The 17,658-nt window shown below is 36.0% G+C and overlaps 1 protein-coding gene and 1 pseudogene across 11 annotated transcripts in view; both read right to left on the reverse strand.

The window, feature by feature from the left end:
• AHI1 (Abelson helper integration site 1) overlaps nt 1–17,658 on the reverse strand; it is a 227,252-nt gene that overhangs the window by 49,450 nt on the left and 160,144 nt on the right. The window lies entirely within an intron of this gene.
• Nucleotides 3,856–7,303, reverse strand: LOC118000820 (annotated as a pseudogene).

The raw sequence follows: 17,658 nt of genomic DNA on the forward strand, positions 1-17,658 counted from the left end.
ATAATAATTCAAGTCAGATATGGTACAATGCCATTCCAACTGCTTAGAACAGTCTGTAATTCACAACATGTTCTGCAGGATGTTGTTTCAAGTTTACAAATTTCTTATAGCTTTGAGTGCGCTGATGCCAAATCATTTCTGTAAAAGCGGAACTTTTAACTCTTCCCTTCCTTCTTTCGTCTCCAAACCTTTTCTCCTTTATTCTCCTACTTGGTACTATCACAGAAGAAGAAAGCTAATGAAAATGTTCTGAGTGCCTGCCACGTTCTAGGTACAGTGCTAGTGGCTTACGTAAGTTCTTACACAATCTGTAGGACAATCCTGTGACGGCATGAATTCTTACTCCAATTTCATAAATGAGGAATTTTATGCAGAGAAATTTAGTAATTTGACTAAAGTCAACTATGAGTTACACTTTTTATTTTTTCAAAACTAAATACATTTATAGGACATCTCAGTCTAGAATCAAACATGGGGAAGCAGCAGCAGAGAGGAAGGGAGGGACAGAGATCCTAATCCCTCATGAAAGATCAGACACGTTTTTGGGTGGCACTACTTAAGCAGTTGGCTGTGCTGACGGGACCAACGATCCTGGGTCACTTGCAGGCCCACTGTGCTCCTTCCAGACACCTGCAACCCAGTCCTAGAAAACTGTAAGGATCTGCCCCTGCTGTTCCTCATCCTGGCTCTGGTACATGGAAACAGCACAGCTCTGATGAATCTTACGGAAGTAGGAAGTCCGTGTATGCTTATTTCTCTGGACTCAGAGGTGGCTGCTGGGAAGAAGAGCAGGAGAGATTCAGCTTAGGCAAGAGAATCGTTCAGGAAGTCCCACATCAGGCTTGTGTCCTTGGGTGGACTTTGATAATGTGGAATTCATCAAACTGGAGTCAGAAAAACTTTTCTGAATGGTCTACCAGGGTCGGGTGGTAAGAGTTCCTTCAGAGGTACAGGGGTCCAAAAGACCTAGAAGATCCTAGATTTCCATTTTCCTAATAAAGTATCCACGGATTACCTGTCTCATAATACAATCAAGCATAGCACACCAGTTCTACATGGCTTTCCAGTCCTGGCAAATATGTTCCACCCTCTGTATCCCTGTTATGGACTGAATTGTATGCTCCCCCAAATTCATAGGTTGAAGCCCTCACCAGGTGACTGTATTTGGAGATAGGGCCTTTAAATATGATACTTAAGGTCAAATGAGGTCATATGGGTGGGGCCCTAATCCAACAGGACTTGTGTCCTTATAAAAAAGAGGAGGAAATAGCACAGCCAACCGTGCAGAGCAAAAGGACAAAGGAGGACACAGTGAGAAAGCAGTTGTCTGCAGGGCCAGGAGAGCGGTATCAGGAGAAACCGACCCAGCAGGCTACTTGATTTTGGACTTCTAGTTTCTAGATCTGTGAGCAAATCAATTTTTGTTGAAGCCCTCAGGTGACGGTACTTCGTTACAGCGGTCCTGGCAGACTAACACAGTTCTACAACCTGATGGTGTCAGGTGAATCATTCTCTGCCTGTCTTGGCACCGCCACTCGCCAGTACCTCACTTCTAGCCATTTTAGGTCCTTACCAGCTTACTGTACTGTGTCCAACACTATTATATAATATTATCTCCTAATGTAGAAACAATGGCCTTGTCACCAACATCCTCAGGAGGGTGATGGTTGGGGAGGCCACATCCCTCCAAGCAAAGGAACAGTGTTTGGAGAACGTCATCATCATACCATTCCTGACATGCAAGTGCACAATTGCTATACAGTGAGGAATCGGCGTGCTTCACATGCCAAGTCTACGTTCTGGCAGTGGAGTTACGACCATTCCTTCATCATCATGTTGAAGGTACATGACCAAAGCCACGTGGTTTATGATAACCTGCTTATATTCCAGTGTGTGTTTTCATCCAACATGCCATCTCATTTGAGGACCACCTACTCTCTTTGAGCATCTTAGTATACACAGTAAACTTCTCTGCTTATTTTGATTTGCAGTGGATTCTGCATAATTGCCTTCCCCATCTGCAATTACATTTTGCTACAATCTCAGTGTTTTAGGGTAAAGTAAAGCTCCATAAAAAAGTTGGGAGGGGTGCCTCAGTGGAACAGTCAATTGAACGTCTGACTCTTGGTTTCGGCTCAGGTTGTGATCTCAGGGTCGTTAGATGGTGCCCTGCATGGGGCTCTACGCTCAGTCTGCTTGGGATTCTCTTCTCCCTCTGCCCCTCCCGCTGATGCTCTCTCTCTCTCTCTCTCTCTCTCAAATAAATAAATAAATAAATAAATAAATAAATAAATAAACCTTAAAAAAAAAAGTTGGGAGACACAATCCCATCAAGAGGTTTGTTTTAAATTAATACTGTATCTATTTTTTGTCTTCTGGTAGGTCTTGTCATGTGTCTTGACCATTCTTGTGATGAGTATCTTTTATAACGTACCACACAGTGCTCTGGCACTTATGTGACAGAATATCCTCGGCAATATCTTTGAGCTGACACAGGAGTTATGACATCTTTCTGCAAAAGAAGTTCAAAAACATTCATTTATGTGCCCACATTGGTAATGACAGGTCTGGGAAATGGTCAAATTTTGTCCACGATTCACATACTTGAAACAGAGTTCCTTCTTCTCCACAAAGCTTGCCGAACTGCTTGGGGGCAGTCATGAGGGAAGTGGCACTGCGAGCTTTTATTTATTTATTTATTTCCTGACATTCATTTTTCAGTCTTCAAAGCAGTGCTTGCCAGAGACAATTTCTTGGTTTAAAAAAGCAGAGTCTGCCAGGCTGTTATAAGACATTTAGGTGAATTCTTCTTTATATTATCTTCTGAGAGATTTTTCATTATTATTGTTATCTCTGAAGAAGTCTCAATGGTTCTTGAAACCAGTGTACTGAAGGAACTGGTATTGTTCAGCAGCAGAGGTTTCTTGCAACTTCAACTATAATATAAGAATCAATACTCATAATGGTCCCAAGTCATTCAACAGGCTGTTATGTTGAATAAACTCAGACACCCGAGTACTTTCTCCTCTAGTACTGACTGCTTCAGCTGGATCTATGGTCACTGGGGAGCTTCTTTGTGCAAGGCTGCAGCCAATGTCCATCTGGATCCCACCACCTTCCCTCTGCTTTCTTCCTTGCTTAACTTGATTTCAGACTTCTGGCCTCTAGAATAGTGAAAGAATAAACTTCTCTTGTTTTAAGTCACACCATGTTTGTGGTAATTTATTATAATAGCCCTAGAAAACTAATACATGTGAGTTTTACTGTGGTGAATGCTGGATTTTCTTGTATTCCCTTATAGAGTGTTGGACCTTTTTCTGGCATGTAGTTACTTGAGATTAGTTTGACCCTTTCCAGGTTTGATTTTAAGTTTTGTTAGAGCAGATTCAGGAGGCTTTTAGTCTAGGGCTCAGTAACCCCCACTACTAGGGTGTGATCCTCCTGATAATTCTACTTCATGCCCCACATATTAGAAAGTTTTTCCAACTTGGCTGTCAGGAATGTGAATTGTTCCCATTCTGCTATGTAGCCTACTAATTCCTGATGGTTCTTTCCTTATGGAGTTTTATCCCAAGTGTGGGCACATCAGTACTCAGCCAAAGACTTATTAAGGGTACTTTTATGGTTACTGGCAGGATTATGACCAATTAACATAAGGTGAAACAAAAAGTAACATCTCAGTAATTATTATTTTTTTTTGCCAGATGCCTTGTTACAGTTAAAAGCACATTACCTAAAATGTGTACAGTTTTAGTGCTCATGATAAAGGCACTTATGACCTTATTATACGTTTGGCATTCTTTAAGAAAGCACATTAAGCTTTTATAAATAAATATTTAGGTTACATAAACCTAACTTGTACACAAGTGATAATAAGACATTGCTTTTTAAAAAAATTTTATTTTATATATTTTATCCTCATGAATGGCCCTCTCCTCTATCCTTAGAGTGACCTCTGGCTATGTGGCTAGTCTTATGATTTTACCACTCTGGGTATACTGGAACAGAAAGTGACTTACATGCTCTTGCTCTTACAATTAATTGGAGCCAAGGGAGAAGATATTTCTTTTCGCAGATTCCATAAGGACTGTGCAGAAACAAGTATGGTTTAAGCCAGGCAGCTCCACTTACAGCACTGTTTTTTATGTAGTTACAACATGATGGGACTATAGCTTTTTAACCTATGAAACAGCCTGAAAGACTGTACCTTCCAGCTGAAACAAAATGTTTATGATAGATTGTGTTTCAGAATGCTGTTTTCTGCTGCTTGGACATTTAGGAAACATTCTTAATGAATTTGTAAAACTCTAAGGACAGGGGTTCCCCCCCTCCCCACCTTCTTTCCAGTTCTAAACTTCTTCACTATTTAGAAGAGGTCTGGGTATAACTGTAGCACTTCAATTGCTTTCTGAGAGAAACAGACCATTTCCTTGGCCACTGAAAATATTTCTCATATAATCAAAAAACTGTTTATACATCTTGATACTTTTTTTTTTTTTTAACTAAACTGTGTGTTTCTTTGGAGTTAAAATGGCTATGACAGCCTCATCACACACTGTCTTCAATCCTTTCTGGGTTAAAGCTGAACTTTCCACATGGGAGCTCCTGTCTCTTTTGCTAGTTTCTGTCCTTGTTCTATACATACAGGTTCTTCTTCCGTATTATTCAGTCTTGCTACAGCTGTGAGGTCACCTCGCAGATCAGTCTGAGTTCCTATTAAGCGAGGCACATTTAGTGTGTACTCCCTAAGTTCTGGTGCCCACTCCTCCTTCACATTTTGAAATGAGGCCACAGAGCAGCATAAAAGGAAGACAACAGTCATTGGATAAGATGAAGGCCTCAGATGATAGTTCTCCTGTGTGATCATGCCCGTTGTGTCACAGAGCCTCAGGAGGTGCTGCCTGCTCTCTACACTGAGGCTGACTGCACTGAAGATGGTGGGCACCACTCCTCCAGGAAGGTGTCAGTGGCACAACTCATGAGTAAGCATGTCTTGTCCACCACCCTGTCTCACCAAGCACCATGCACTTGAGCATCAGTGTGCCAGCTCATGAGCCATGCTGCAGCCAGCCAGCCTCTGGGTGGGCCCCCTTTCCTGCCCTGCCTATGCCTGTCCACTGCCCCCAGTAATTGCTTAACAAGTAAAATAAGCTTTAAGAAAGTCTCATTCCTCAATAATGTCAATTACAGAATATTTGGTCTTTATTATGAAAACAGAAAAAAAGAATAACTTAAAAAATGTTAGTAGAAAGCCAAATTTAACAATAAATTCTGAATTGCACAGAAGCACATTACTGAATATCCAAAGACTACTAAGAGTGACATTGGGCCTATATTTTATTTCATGCAAGGAATAAAGAAACATACAGCCCTATTTCTAGCATCACGTGGTAGGAATGTATATGGTCTCTTATGATTATTTCCATAAGTACTACATAAGATACCTGAAACATATTTATAAAAAAGAAACCAAGGTCCTGTTATTTTTAACTGATCTTATCTGGATAATAATAAATTAAGAAACAGAGATAAAAAAGTAAATAATTGCACAAAGTTTATTGTCCCTGTACCAGACAAACTCTGTTTCTATCCTGCTATATAATGCTAGTATATGTGAATCTTATATACTTCATCAAACAAATATTTGAAAATATTTAATTCAAATACCTTCTGGTAAAGTAACTAGGGCAATGGAAAGAATACCAAACTAGGAATCAAAACACTGAGTTTCCAGTCTTGTTTGGGGCCTTCCAAGGCTGAAGTATATCATAAAACACTCAGACTGGATGTCTGTAAACTAAGGGGTTTGGATCAGATCCTATGTGGTATACCCTGCAGCTTTAAAATTCTATTACACCAGGTACTCCCAATAACTATTCCAAAAGAACAGCATTCATAGATTTTAAAGTAAATTCAAAATATTAATTTGTTGTATAATAGTGTAGCTGTATTATTTGTGATCATCCATGAACTGGAAAAGCTTGTTTGATTGCTGCAACACTACACAGGAAAAGCCTCCTGGTAATAATAAAGAACAACAACAATAAAACATTTCTTCTGAATTATCATTTGGAAATACCACTTTGACAAATACGAATGTCTTGACCTTTGGACTTCACAAATAAAGCTACTCATTTTATACGATGATTATTATTCACTTAAAACTTTTCTTACTGGAAATCATAATTCATACATTTTGTTACAGTGAATCATTAGTGCTTCGTTTAAAAAGTCTCCAAAATGTATCTTTTAATTGAGATACGTTTTAAAAAAATCAAGAGAATGATGCAAATTTTTATAGACTGGACTACAGATTTTTTTTTTGTTGTTGTTGTTAGTTAAGAAAAATGACAGTGTACTTTAATTTTCTTTTTTGGGAGAGATAGCAGAGGGAGATTTATGAATCACTTGTTTAGATTAGGGTCTCAATGTATGGTCTCCAGACCAGCAGCAACAACATTACCTGGAAATTTGTTAGAAATGCAAATTCTTGGACCCCATTCCAGAGCAACTAAAATCATACATTCTGAGGATGGGCCCAGCAATCTGTTTTAACAAGCCTTCCAGGTGATTCTAACATACCTAAAGTTTAGTTAATACTTTATTTCAATGATCTACTTTATAAAATATGCACACTTATTTTTTGCACATATCAAGTATGCAACTGATTGGGTAAGAAATATAAAGCTACATCTTATAACAAAGTGTTACTGGCAAAACTTAAAAAAAAAAAAAAAAAAGTAAACCCGTTCCTCCTTTCCTATTAATTTTACTTATCTTGCTTAGCTTTCCTCTTGTCTCACTGAAATGTTGACTAGCTCCAGATTTGAGTAATTCAACATCTATTTTGTCATTTTATCAAAAAGCACAAGCTCAAACTGCAACTAGGAGTCAGGGCAAACATTTCTTAGGTTTCCCTACAATCTCTTGAGGATTAGTGAAATTTTTAAAATAGAAAAACAAGCAAAACTGAAAAATCAAATCTGTTCACCTAGCAATAATCATGTCGTACCTACTGTGCTTACTGTCTCTTATAGCGTAGGGAGATAGCAGTGAACCATACAGACAAAAATCCCTGCTCTAAGAGAGTTTCTGTTTTATTGGATGTTTCATTGGTTTTGGTCTGGTAGCCCTTTTCAAAAAAGGGATACTTTTAGTATTTGTACAAGTTACTCTTCTGTTTATCTACTTTAAGTTGCTAATACATAGTATCAGGGTGTATGCTCATACTAAATTCTAAAATAATAATTTATAATTCCTTCTGAAAAGTATGATGAATTTCTTTAAATTCTCTTAATAAACCATGAGCTATGAGTAAATATAAAATTATTAGTAAGAAAGAACTAGATGCATATTTAAACAAAAATAAATTCAAGTATTTGCAAAGGACATATTATGCACAATTTATAGACACAATTTTAGTAGTTATAAATTTTATACTCCATGGTTTAAGAGAGATTATAGATAGAAATATATCTCTTATGATAAATGAATGTTCTTCCTTTTACTGTACTGCATTTATTACTTGGTTTTGATCTATGTGTAGATGCTACTTTCCTGGCCAGGTGTTTCCATAAGCCATAGAATTGTGAGAGGTAGTAAAAAAAATTTTTAAAATACTGAAACACGAAAATTTATAAATATTAAAATGAAAAAAATGTATGAACTTGTGAAGAATATAGACATAAACAGATAAATGTTAAAAACTTAAAAATAAATATAGATAAATAAGTTATGAAAGGGTCTTCAAATAGACCTGTATTGCTACCAAACTACTTTGGAAAAGTCCCCTCTAAACTTGAATAGGCACCTACAGGAACTCTAAAATGTCTAAGTGAGCTGCAATTTCTATTGTTTTCTTTTAGAGCAAAGTACAAGTGTAAGTCTCTGGGCTTAAACATGCATTATAGAGGTAACAGACGTATTACTTTAAAGAAACCTAAGGTCTGGAGACAAGTCTTCAGAGAACAAAATTTAAATCTCTTTTTGATGCTTAATGGCATCTTCAGGATTTCCTGGCCACCAACCCTAAGTGCAAACAGCTGCAGTCCTTGATATTTCCAGACAATCTTTTGAGAACTACTTAAGAGCACTTTTAAGAACATTTGTTAAACTTATTAACAGAATTCATTAAAATTATAAACAATTTCTAAAAAGATGAATTAATATCTCATTCATATAATAAGTATCTCAAGTGTGTTCTGTATGTATGGCAGTGTACATAGTATGGGAAATACAAAGAAATGCAGCCTATGGTTCTTGACCTGAAAATGCTTAGAATAAAATTAAGAAAAATATACTGTTTCAAACATTATATGCTAAAAATCTTTATTTTAAAAGTTTAGCAGGAATTAATACATTTATAATTATCTGCTCTGTTGTATGAAATATTTTACATAAAAACACCTCATTTAGATGTCTTAGTTTTATTCAACCAAGGTTTTAAATTTACAAGTTCTAAAACAAATATATAAATCTCAGTTTGGGTCTTTTTTCAGCATTAATGTACATCTGTTATTTAATAATCTGTTATGCTATAAGTATGTGTGTATTACTCTATACATATCTAGAAATATATGTATCTACCATTTAATATTTACTATATGCCAGGGATGTGCTAAGCACATAGTGTATATATGTGTATTCTTTTTTTTGTTTTAGAGAGAGAGAGCAAACACATGAGCAGGGGGAGGGGCAGAGGGAGAGAGAATCTCAAGCAGACTCCCCACTGAGTGTGGAGCCTGAAGCAGGGCTTGATCTCACAACCCTGAGATCATGACCTGAGCCAAAACCAAGGGTCGGACACCCAACCAACTGAGCCATCCAGGTGCCTTAAAGCATATTCTATGTATATGTGTGTGTGTGTGCATATTTGTAAACATACACATGTATTGATAACTACTACCCTATTTAGTATTTATCATGCCTTTAATTTCTTTAATTATAAACTCAAAGAATTATTATTTGTCTAAATCACACAGTTTGGAAGATTCTAGATAGTAGCAGGTCTGCTTTTCTCCTAAGCCTATGCTTTTAATCTGTAAATTTACATATTTAATTTTGAAGTTAGAGGCCTTCATGGAACCAAGTAAATATGAGGCTGCTTGGTTCACTGTGACTTTCCTTAAGATTATGCTGAAAGGAGGGTGTTAAAAACTTGGTATTTCTATTAAAGAAGGCACATGAAGAAGGTCATCAAAGGATTTTCTTTTTTCTTTTTTTTTTTTTTAAAGATTTTATTTTATTTATTTGAGACAGAGAGCGCATGAGAGGGGGGAGGGTCAGAGGCAGAAGCAGGCTCCCTGCCGAGCAGGGAGCCCGATGCGGGACTCGATCCAGGGACTCCAGGATCATGACCTGAGCCGAAGGCAGTCGCTTAACCAACTGAGCCACCCAGGCGCCCCAAAGGATTTTCTTCATATTAGCTTCTTAGTCACAATTTGTTGAGGATACCGAACTGGGAAGTTAGGTGGGAAACTGAAACTGGGCCAAGGTGACAGCTTATATATGTGTATTAACATGTGTGCCCATCTGATTACTACAGTTTATATTCAAGGGTGGAGGGAATTATTGAAATGACTACAGGCAGAGTTAATTAGGAAAGACTGTGCAAAAGAAACCTGAGTAATCAGTTTATAAATGTAAAGAGAAAAGCTTTTCAGGTTGCTAATAGCCAGACATCAATAATTCACTACTCATCTTAAACACTGATGCTCGTCTATTTCCAATTCTAATGTCAATCCAAATATTCTAGGGAAAGCTCATGTACACACATATGAGCATTTGGTTTAGTGGGGAAGAAGATAAGAATAACAGAAAGATAATGAAAAAGCTTAATGGAAAACATCCCTATGTTACTATATAATTCTAAATGTGTTACATATGGAGATGTACACATATAATAAGATGCTATAAAATTTACCAAACAGTATTTCAAATGGAAAAACAGGAATCGGCACATAGAATTTTTTTTTTTTAAAGATTTTATTTATTTATTTGACAGAGAGAGACACAGCGAGAGAGGGAATACAAGCAGGTGGAATGGGAGAGGGAGAAGCAGGCTTCCCGCCAAGCAGGGAGCCCGACGCGGGGCTCGATCCCGGGACCCTGGGATCATGACCTGAGCTGAAGGCAGATGCTTAACGACTGAGTCACCCAGGTGCCTGGCACATAGAATTTTTAAGATGCAAATGGAAAACTTGAGCACATGAACAAGTGAGTAGAAGAGAAGCACTTTTGGAATGCGGGAGAAAATTTGGCTCTTCCATAAAGGCAAGAACACTGACAAAAATGGTCAAACCCAACTTTTTAAGAAGTATGATAATTAGCCAAAGCCCTACAACAATCCAAGGAGTATGTATTTCCCAAAAAACCCAGTTGAATCTTGGCAAAAACTGCAAGCTTTGTGGAGTTTTAACCTGTCCCATTCCCATTAACCTCTTGCCAGTTTCTATGGCAGCCTTAAAAACAGACTCACAACTATGGTAACCAAAACCTAGCAGGCTAGCAGTCACCAGATAGGACAGAATGGGTTCAGAGTGCCTCCAAAGCCTTATATCCAGGGAAGCACCACTATATGACCTATGTGGCAGCCCTAAAAAGTCTGTAAAGTTCCATTCTCTGGCTTGTCTTTATTTGGTGTGACTCAGAGCCAGCAGTGTGAACACTGTATCCTGAGGGCATTTGTCAAAAACAGTCAGTGGCAACTTAGATGATGATATGAGTTAGGACAAATAAGGAACTGGCCAAAAAACTAAAAGGAAAAATTGGGAAATGACATGTCTATAGGATACTTTGAAAAGCTCCAACCTTCCTGGAAACGTAGAAGGCCATGTGCATGTGCAGGACTGTGTGTATGCCCAGAGAAGGCTCTAATTTTTCATCTCTGGTTAACCTTGACAGTTTGTGCAAGCAGAAGGTGAAGTGTAAGTAAGGCAGAGTTATAAACTGCCTATCGAAGCAATGAAAACATATCCCAACACACACAGAACCCCTCGGAAAAGGTTGCAGAACTTGGTTCCAGGCATTTAAGGAAATTGTCTAACCATTAGCTGACCAAACAGACACTTCAGTGGTCAAACACAAAAAATACAGACTTTATATAGAATTACTCCAGGAAAGTCACCAACTAAATAGATATTAACAGTAACAATAACAAAATGACAAGCCATGGGGAGTAGGTGTAGAAAATCTAATTTCCAGATGTGCCACATTATACCATTTCAAATGTCTAGTTATCAACAAAAAATTATGATACACAAAAGGGAGCAGTAAAGTATAACTCTACACAGGAATCAAATAAGTCAACAGAAATTGTCCCTGAGAAAGCCCAGACATTAGATTTACTAGATTTAAAATATATATATATATATCACAGCAAATAGAAAATGTCAATAAAAAACAAATTATTAAATAGAAATTCCAGAGTTTAAAAGTACAATATTAACTAGAAGGGTTCAGGAGATTTGAACTAGTAGAGGAAATAATCAGTGAACTTCTAAGATTAGTAAATTGGGATTACCTAGTCTGAGGAACAGAAAGAAAAAAGAAGAATGTCAGAGCCTCAGAGATATATAGGATATCAACTGTACTATCATATGACTAATGGGAATCCCAGAAGGAGAGAAAAGAGAGAAAGGGGAGAAAAATATATTTGAATACATAATGGCCCTAAACCCCCCAAATTTAATGAAAAACATTAATATGCACATCCAAGAAGCTAAACAAATTCCAACAGGATAAACTCAAAAAAGATCCACATCTAGAAATATCATAGTCAAACTACTGAAAGACAAAGACCAAGAATCTTGAAAGCAGCAAGAGAAGAACACATCATACAGGATTCTCAGTAAGACTAACAACAGACTTTGCATCAGAAATCTTGGAGGTCAAAAGTTAGTAGGAATAGGCTTTCAATATTTTGTGCTAAAAGAAGACTCAACCTATCATTCAATAAGTAGCAAAACTATCCTTTAAAAAGGAAGGAGAAATGAACATATTCCCAGATAAATGATAACAGAGAGATCATAACTAGCAGATCTGCCCTTCAAGAAAAACTAATGGGAGTCCTTCAGTTTGAAACAAAAGGGCATTTTGACAGTAACTCAAATCTATATGAAGAAATAAAGAGCAGTAGAAAAGGTAACTACATAGGTAAATATGAAAGACAGTATTTTTTTTTTTTTGGTACCTCCTCCAACTGATTTAAAAGACAACTTCATAAGGAAATAATTACAAAAATGTATTGATAAGCTTACAATGTATAATGATGTAATCTGAATAACAATAACAGCATAAAGGAGACAAAAGGCAAAAGAGCTGTATTACAGCAAGGTTTTAACATACTACTGAAATTAAGCTGATATTAATCCAAACTAGATTGTTTTAAGTTAAAAGGTTAACTGTTAATTCTCAGGGTAACTACTAAGAGAACTCAAAGAAAGTATATAAAAAGAAAAAGGGAATTAAAATGGTATAGTGAAAAATATTAATTTAACTAGAAAAAGTGAGCAATAAAGGAATAAAACAACAAAAAGATACATCAGACATAAAGAAAACAAAACTGGGGGGAGCCTGGGTGGCTCAGTTGGTTAAGCTTCTGCCTTTGGCTCAGGTCGTGATCCCAGGTTACTGGGATCAAGCCCCACTGGGCTCGCTGCTCAGTGGGGAGTCTGCTTGTCTGCTTCTCCCTCTCCCTCTGCCCCCCCCGCCATGTTCTCTCTCAAATAAATAAAATCTTAAAAAAAACAAAACAAAACTGGGATGCCTGGGTGACTCAGTCAGTTAAGCGTCCAACTCTTAATTTTGGCTCAGGTCATGATCTCAGGGTTGTGAGATATGTGAAATGGAGCTCTGCGTCAGACTCCACGCTGGGCATGGAGCTGGCTTAAGATTCTCTCTCTCTCTCTCCCTTGGTTCCTCCCCCTCTGCTCTCCCTTAAAAAAAAAGAAAGAAAGAAAGAAAACAAAACCACACCGTAGACTTAATTCTACCCAATCAGTAATTAATTTGAATGTAGACAGATTAAACACTCCAAACAGAAGATACGGATTACCAGAATGGGAAAAAAAAATGATCCAACCGTATGTTGTCTATAAGAGACATATTTTAGATTTAAAGACAAAAAAAAAATTATAGAGGATGAAAAAGATAAACCTCACAAACAGAAATCAAAAGACGGCTGGAGTATTCTAGTACCAGGCAAAAGAGAATTTAAGAAAAAAATTGTCAGTAGAGACAAAGAAGAACATTTTAAATGATAAAAAAGTCAGTCAATTAGGAAGACTTAAGTATGTATAAATATATGTGCACCTAATACAGCCTCTAAATACATATGCCTCTAAGTACCTATGGCAAAACTGGTAGAACTAAAATGTGAAACAGTTCCACAACAATGTTTGGAGACTACAATACCCCACTTTCAACAGTGAGAAGAACTAGGCCCAATATCAACCTGGGAACAGAAGACTTGGTCAATACTATAAACCAACTAGATCTAACAGACATCTATAGAATGCTGCACCCAAGAAAAGCAGAGTACATATCCTTATGTGCACACAGAACATTCTCTAGGATAGACTATATGCTACGCCATAAAATAAACCTTTAAAAAAACCCCTGAAATCATAGAAAGCATGTTCTCTAACCACAATGAAATGAAAACAGAAATCAGTTACAGGAAGACCTTTGGTAAGTTCATAAATGTGTGGAAATCAAACAACACACTCCTAAATAACCAATGGATCAAAAAGAAATCAACCAGGAAAATTAGGAAAAGATACACAAAAAAATAAACATGATATGCCAAAATGTATGACTGCAACAAAAAGCAGTGATCTGAGGAAATTCTGTAGCTGTAAACGCTTTTATTGAGAAGAAAGATATCAAATCAATAATCTAATTTTAAACTTTAAAACTAAAAATATAAAACTAAATGTAGTGTAAGCAGAAGGAAGAAAATGATAAACACTAGCATGGAAGTAAATGAAATAGCAAATAGAAAAAGACAAAAGAAAATTAATAAAACTAAAAATTGGTTCTTTGAAAGATCAATAAAATTAACAAAACTTTATCTAGATTGACCATGGGGTGGGAGGTAACAGTCAAATTAATAAAATCAAGTATGAAAGAAGAGATATCAGAACTGGCCTTAGAGAAATAAAAAGGATCTGAAGGGAGTGCTATTATCAACTGTATGCTAACAAATTAAGTAGTCTAAATAAAACAAATACATTCCTAGAAAGATACAAAACTGACTGAAGAAAAAGAAAATCTAAATGGACTTGTAAGGTAAAGAGACCGAATTAGCCATAAAAAAACTTCCCACAAAGAAAAGCCCCCACACAGTATACATCATTGGTGAATTGTACCAAATGTTTAAATACAAAATAACATCAATCTTTCACAAACTCTTCCAAAAATAAAAGAGAAATGAACACTTTCCAAATCATTCTACGGAGTCAGTATTACTGTGATCCCAAAACTAGGCAAGCAAACTACAGACTAAGATTTCTTATGAATATTGATGTAAAAGCATTAATAAAATACCTGTAAACAGAATCCGAAACATGTAAAAAGGATTATCCACCATAACCAAGTGAAATTTATCCTAGGAATGACAGGTTAGTTTAACATGAAAATCTGTCAATGTAAAAGACCATATATATATATATATATATATATTTTTTTTTTTTTTTAGAGAGAGGGGTGGGTAGAGGGAGAGGGAGAATCTTAAGCAGGCTCCATGCTCAGCGCGAGGCCAATCTCATAACCCTGAGATCATGACCTGAGCCGAAATCAAGAGTCGGACACTGAACACACTGAGCCACCCAGGTACCCCTAAAAGACCATATTAAGGTGTTAAGGACAAAACCCACACAATTATCTCAACAGATACTGCAAAAGCATTTAACACAGTCTAACATCCTTTCCTGATAAAACACTCAACAAAGTAAGAACACAAAGGAACTTCCTCAACCTGATACAGGCTATGTACAAAAAACACAAGTACTAAAAACATACTTAATGGTCAAAGACTGAAGTTTTACCCCCAAAGATTAGGAACAAGACAACTTCAACACTGAACTGGAGATTCTAGCTAGGATAATTAGGCAAGGAATAAAAAGGCATGTGGGTAGAAAGGAAGAAGTAAAACTACCTCTATTAGTAGATGACATAATCTTGTATATAGATAATCTGAAGGTATCTACAAAAAAAACCCCCAAAACATCTTTTAGAATAAAGGTTGCAGAATACAGTATCAATACAAAAAAATCACATATATTGCTATACCTAAGGAATGAACAATCCGAATATAAAGCCAATTCATTTGCAATATCATCAAAAAATAAAGTACTTCAAATAAAAGTCTGAGTTAAATACTGAAAATCATAAAATATCATTGAAAGAAATTAAAGAATATCTAGATAAATATTTTGTGCCAAAAGAAGACTCAACGTATCATTCAATAAGTAGCAAACTATCCTTTAAAAAGGAAGGAGAAATTAACATATTCCCAGATAAATGATAACAGAGAGATCATGTTACTAGATTGAAAGAGTAAGATGAAAATAGTCTTCAATTTTGATCTATAGCTTCAACAGAATCCCTATCAAAAATTTTACAGAAACTGAGAATGTGATTGTAAGATTCATATAGAAACACAGAACCTAAAATTGCCAAAACAATCTAGAAGAAGAATAAAGTTGGAGGACATGCCCGGATTTTAAAATTTACTACAAAGGTATAGTAATTAAAATAGTAGATTATTGATACAAACACAGGCATATGGAATTGTATGCACTATAATTAATAGCCCAGATATAAAGCCTCACATTCACAGTCAACTGATTTTTGACAAGGGTGCCAAGACCATTAAATGGGGGAGGAACAGTCTTTTCAATAAACGGTGCTGCTAAAACTGGATAACCACATGCAAAAAAAATAAAGTTGCATTCCTAATTCACACCATATACAAAAATTAACTCAAAACGGATTCTAGAACTAAATGTACAAAACTCTCGTAAGAAAACTGGAGTCAATCTTTGTGACCTTGGATCAGGCAATGGTTTCTTAGATATGACATCAAAACACTGAGTGACTAAAGAAAAGAATAGATAAACTGGACTTTATAAAAATTTTTTAAAAGATGTTTTGCTTCAAAGGACATAACCAAGGAAAAGAAAAGACAACCTATAGAATCGGAGAAATATCTGCAAATTATATATTTGATAAGAGACTTGTATTCAGAGTATATAAAAAACTCTTACAAGTCAATAAAAAGACAAACCCAATTAGATATAAGTAATACAAATCTATTTACATATTTATATTTATGTATAATTTATATAGTTATGCAATTGATGTATACATAATATGTATATATTTATACATCATATGCCTGGCACATAGTTAAGTACTCAGTAAGCATTAGGCATAACTATTACTATTTAACTCCTAAAGTTCTTTGAGTTATTATAGAGGGATTTTGTAATAAAATATTTCTGAGGATGCCCACAGTTATAAATGTGGTCCTATTTTCCAAATTAAATATAGATTTGCTAACTTCAACTTGATCTGTAAAAACAACAATTCATTTCTACATTTGGCATAATAATCTCTCAATCTAATATATACATATACATATATAACATATTCATTAAAAAATCTTTAATTTATAATATAGTAAAATATAATTAAAATTTGCCCAATTAGGAAATGGGCAAAGGATTTGAATAGATTTTCCAAAGAAGATACACAAATAGCAATTCAAAAGATGCTCTATCCTTAGTCACTAAGGAAACAAATCAAAGTCACAAGATACTACTTCCCACCCACTAGGATGGCTATAATAAAAAGGACAATAACAAGTGTTAGTGAGGATATGGAGAAATTTAAACACTCATACATGCCTGGTGGGATTGTAAAATGGTTTAGCCACTTTGGAAGATATTTGGGCAGTTCCTCAAAATGTTAAACAGAGAGTTACCATATGACGCAGCAATTCCACTACTAAATTTATGCCCAAGAGAACCGAAAACATGTCCACACAAAGACCTATACTCAGATGTTTACACAGTATTACTCATAATAGCTAAAAATGGAAGCAACCCAAATGCTCATCAGTAGATTAATGGATAAAGTGAGGTATATCCATGTAACAAAATATGATTTGGCCATAAAAAGGAATGCAATTCTAATGCATGCTACAACACGGATGAACTTTGAAATCATTATGCAGAGTGAAAGAAGCCAGATACAAAAGGTCGCATATGATATGACTGCATTTATATAAAAATGTCAAGAATAGGCAAATCTATAGAGATAGAAAGTAGATTAGTATTTGCCAGGGGCTAGAGAGAGAAGGCGATGGTGGTGGGGATTACTAATGAGTATGGGATTTCTTTTTTGGGTAACAAATATACTTTAAAATCAGAGTGGTGATGGTTGTAAAACTGTGAATATACCAAAACCCACTGAATTATAGACTTTAACAGGGTAAATGTTTTTTTTAGTTTATTTGGAGAAAGAATGAATGATGGAGAGAGAGAGAGAAGGACCAGGGGGAAGGGCAAAGGGAGAGGGAGAAGTAGAACTCCTTACTGAGCAGGGAGCCTGACTAGGATGAGGGGCTTGATCCTGGGACCTCAGGATCATGAC

The sequence above is a fragment of the Mirounga leonina genome, unplaced genomic scaffold (genome assembly GCF_011800145.1).
Source record: "Mirounga leonina isolate KUSES-001 unplaced genomic scaffold, KU_Mleo_1.0 Mir_53, whole genome shotgun sequence".
NCBI lineage: Eukaryota > Metazoa > Chordata > Mammalia > Carnivora > Phocidae > Mirounga > Mirounga leonina.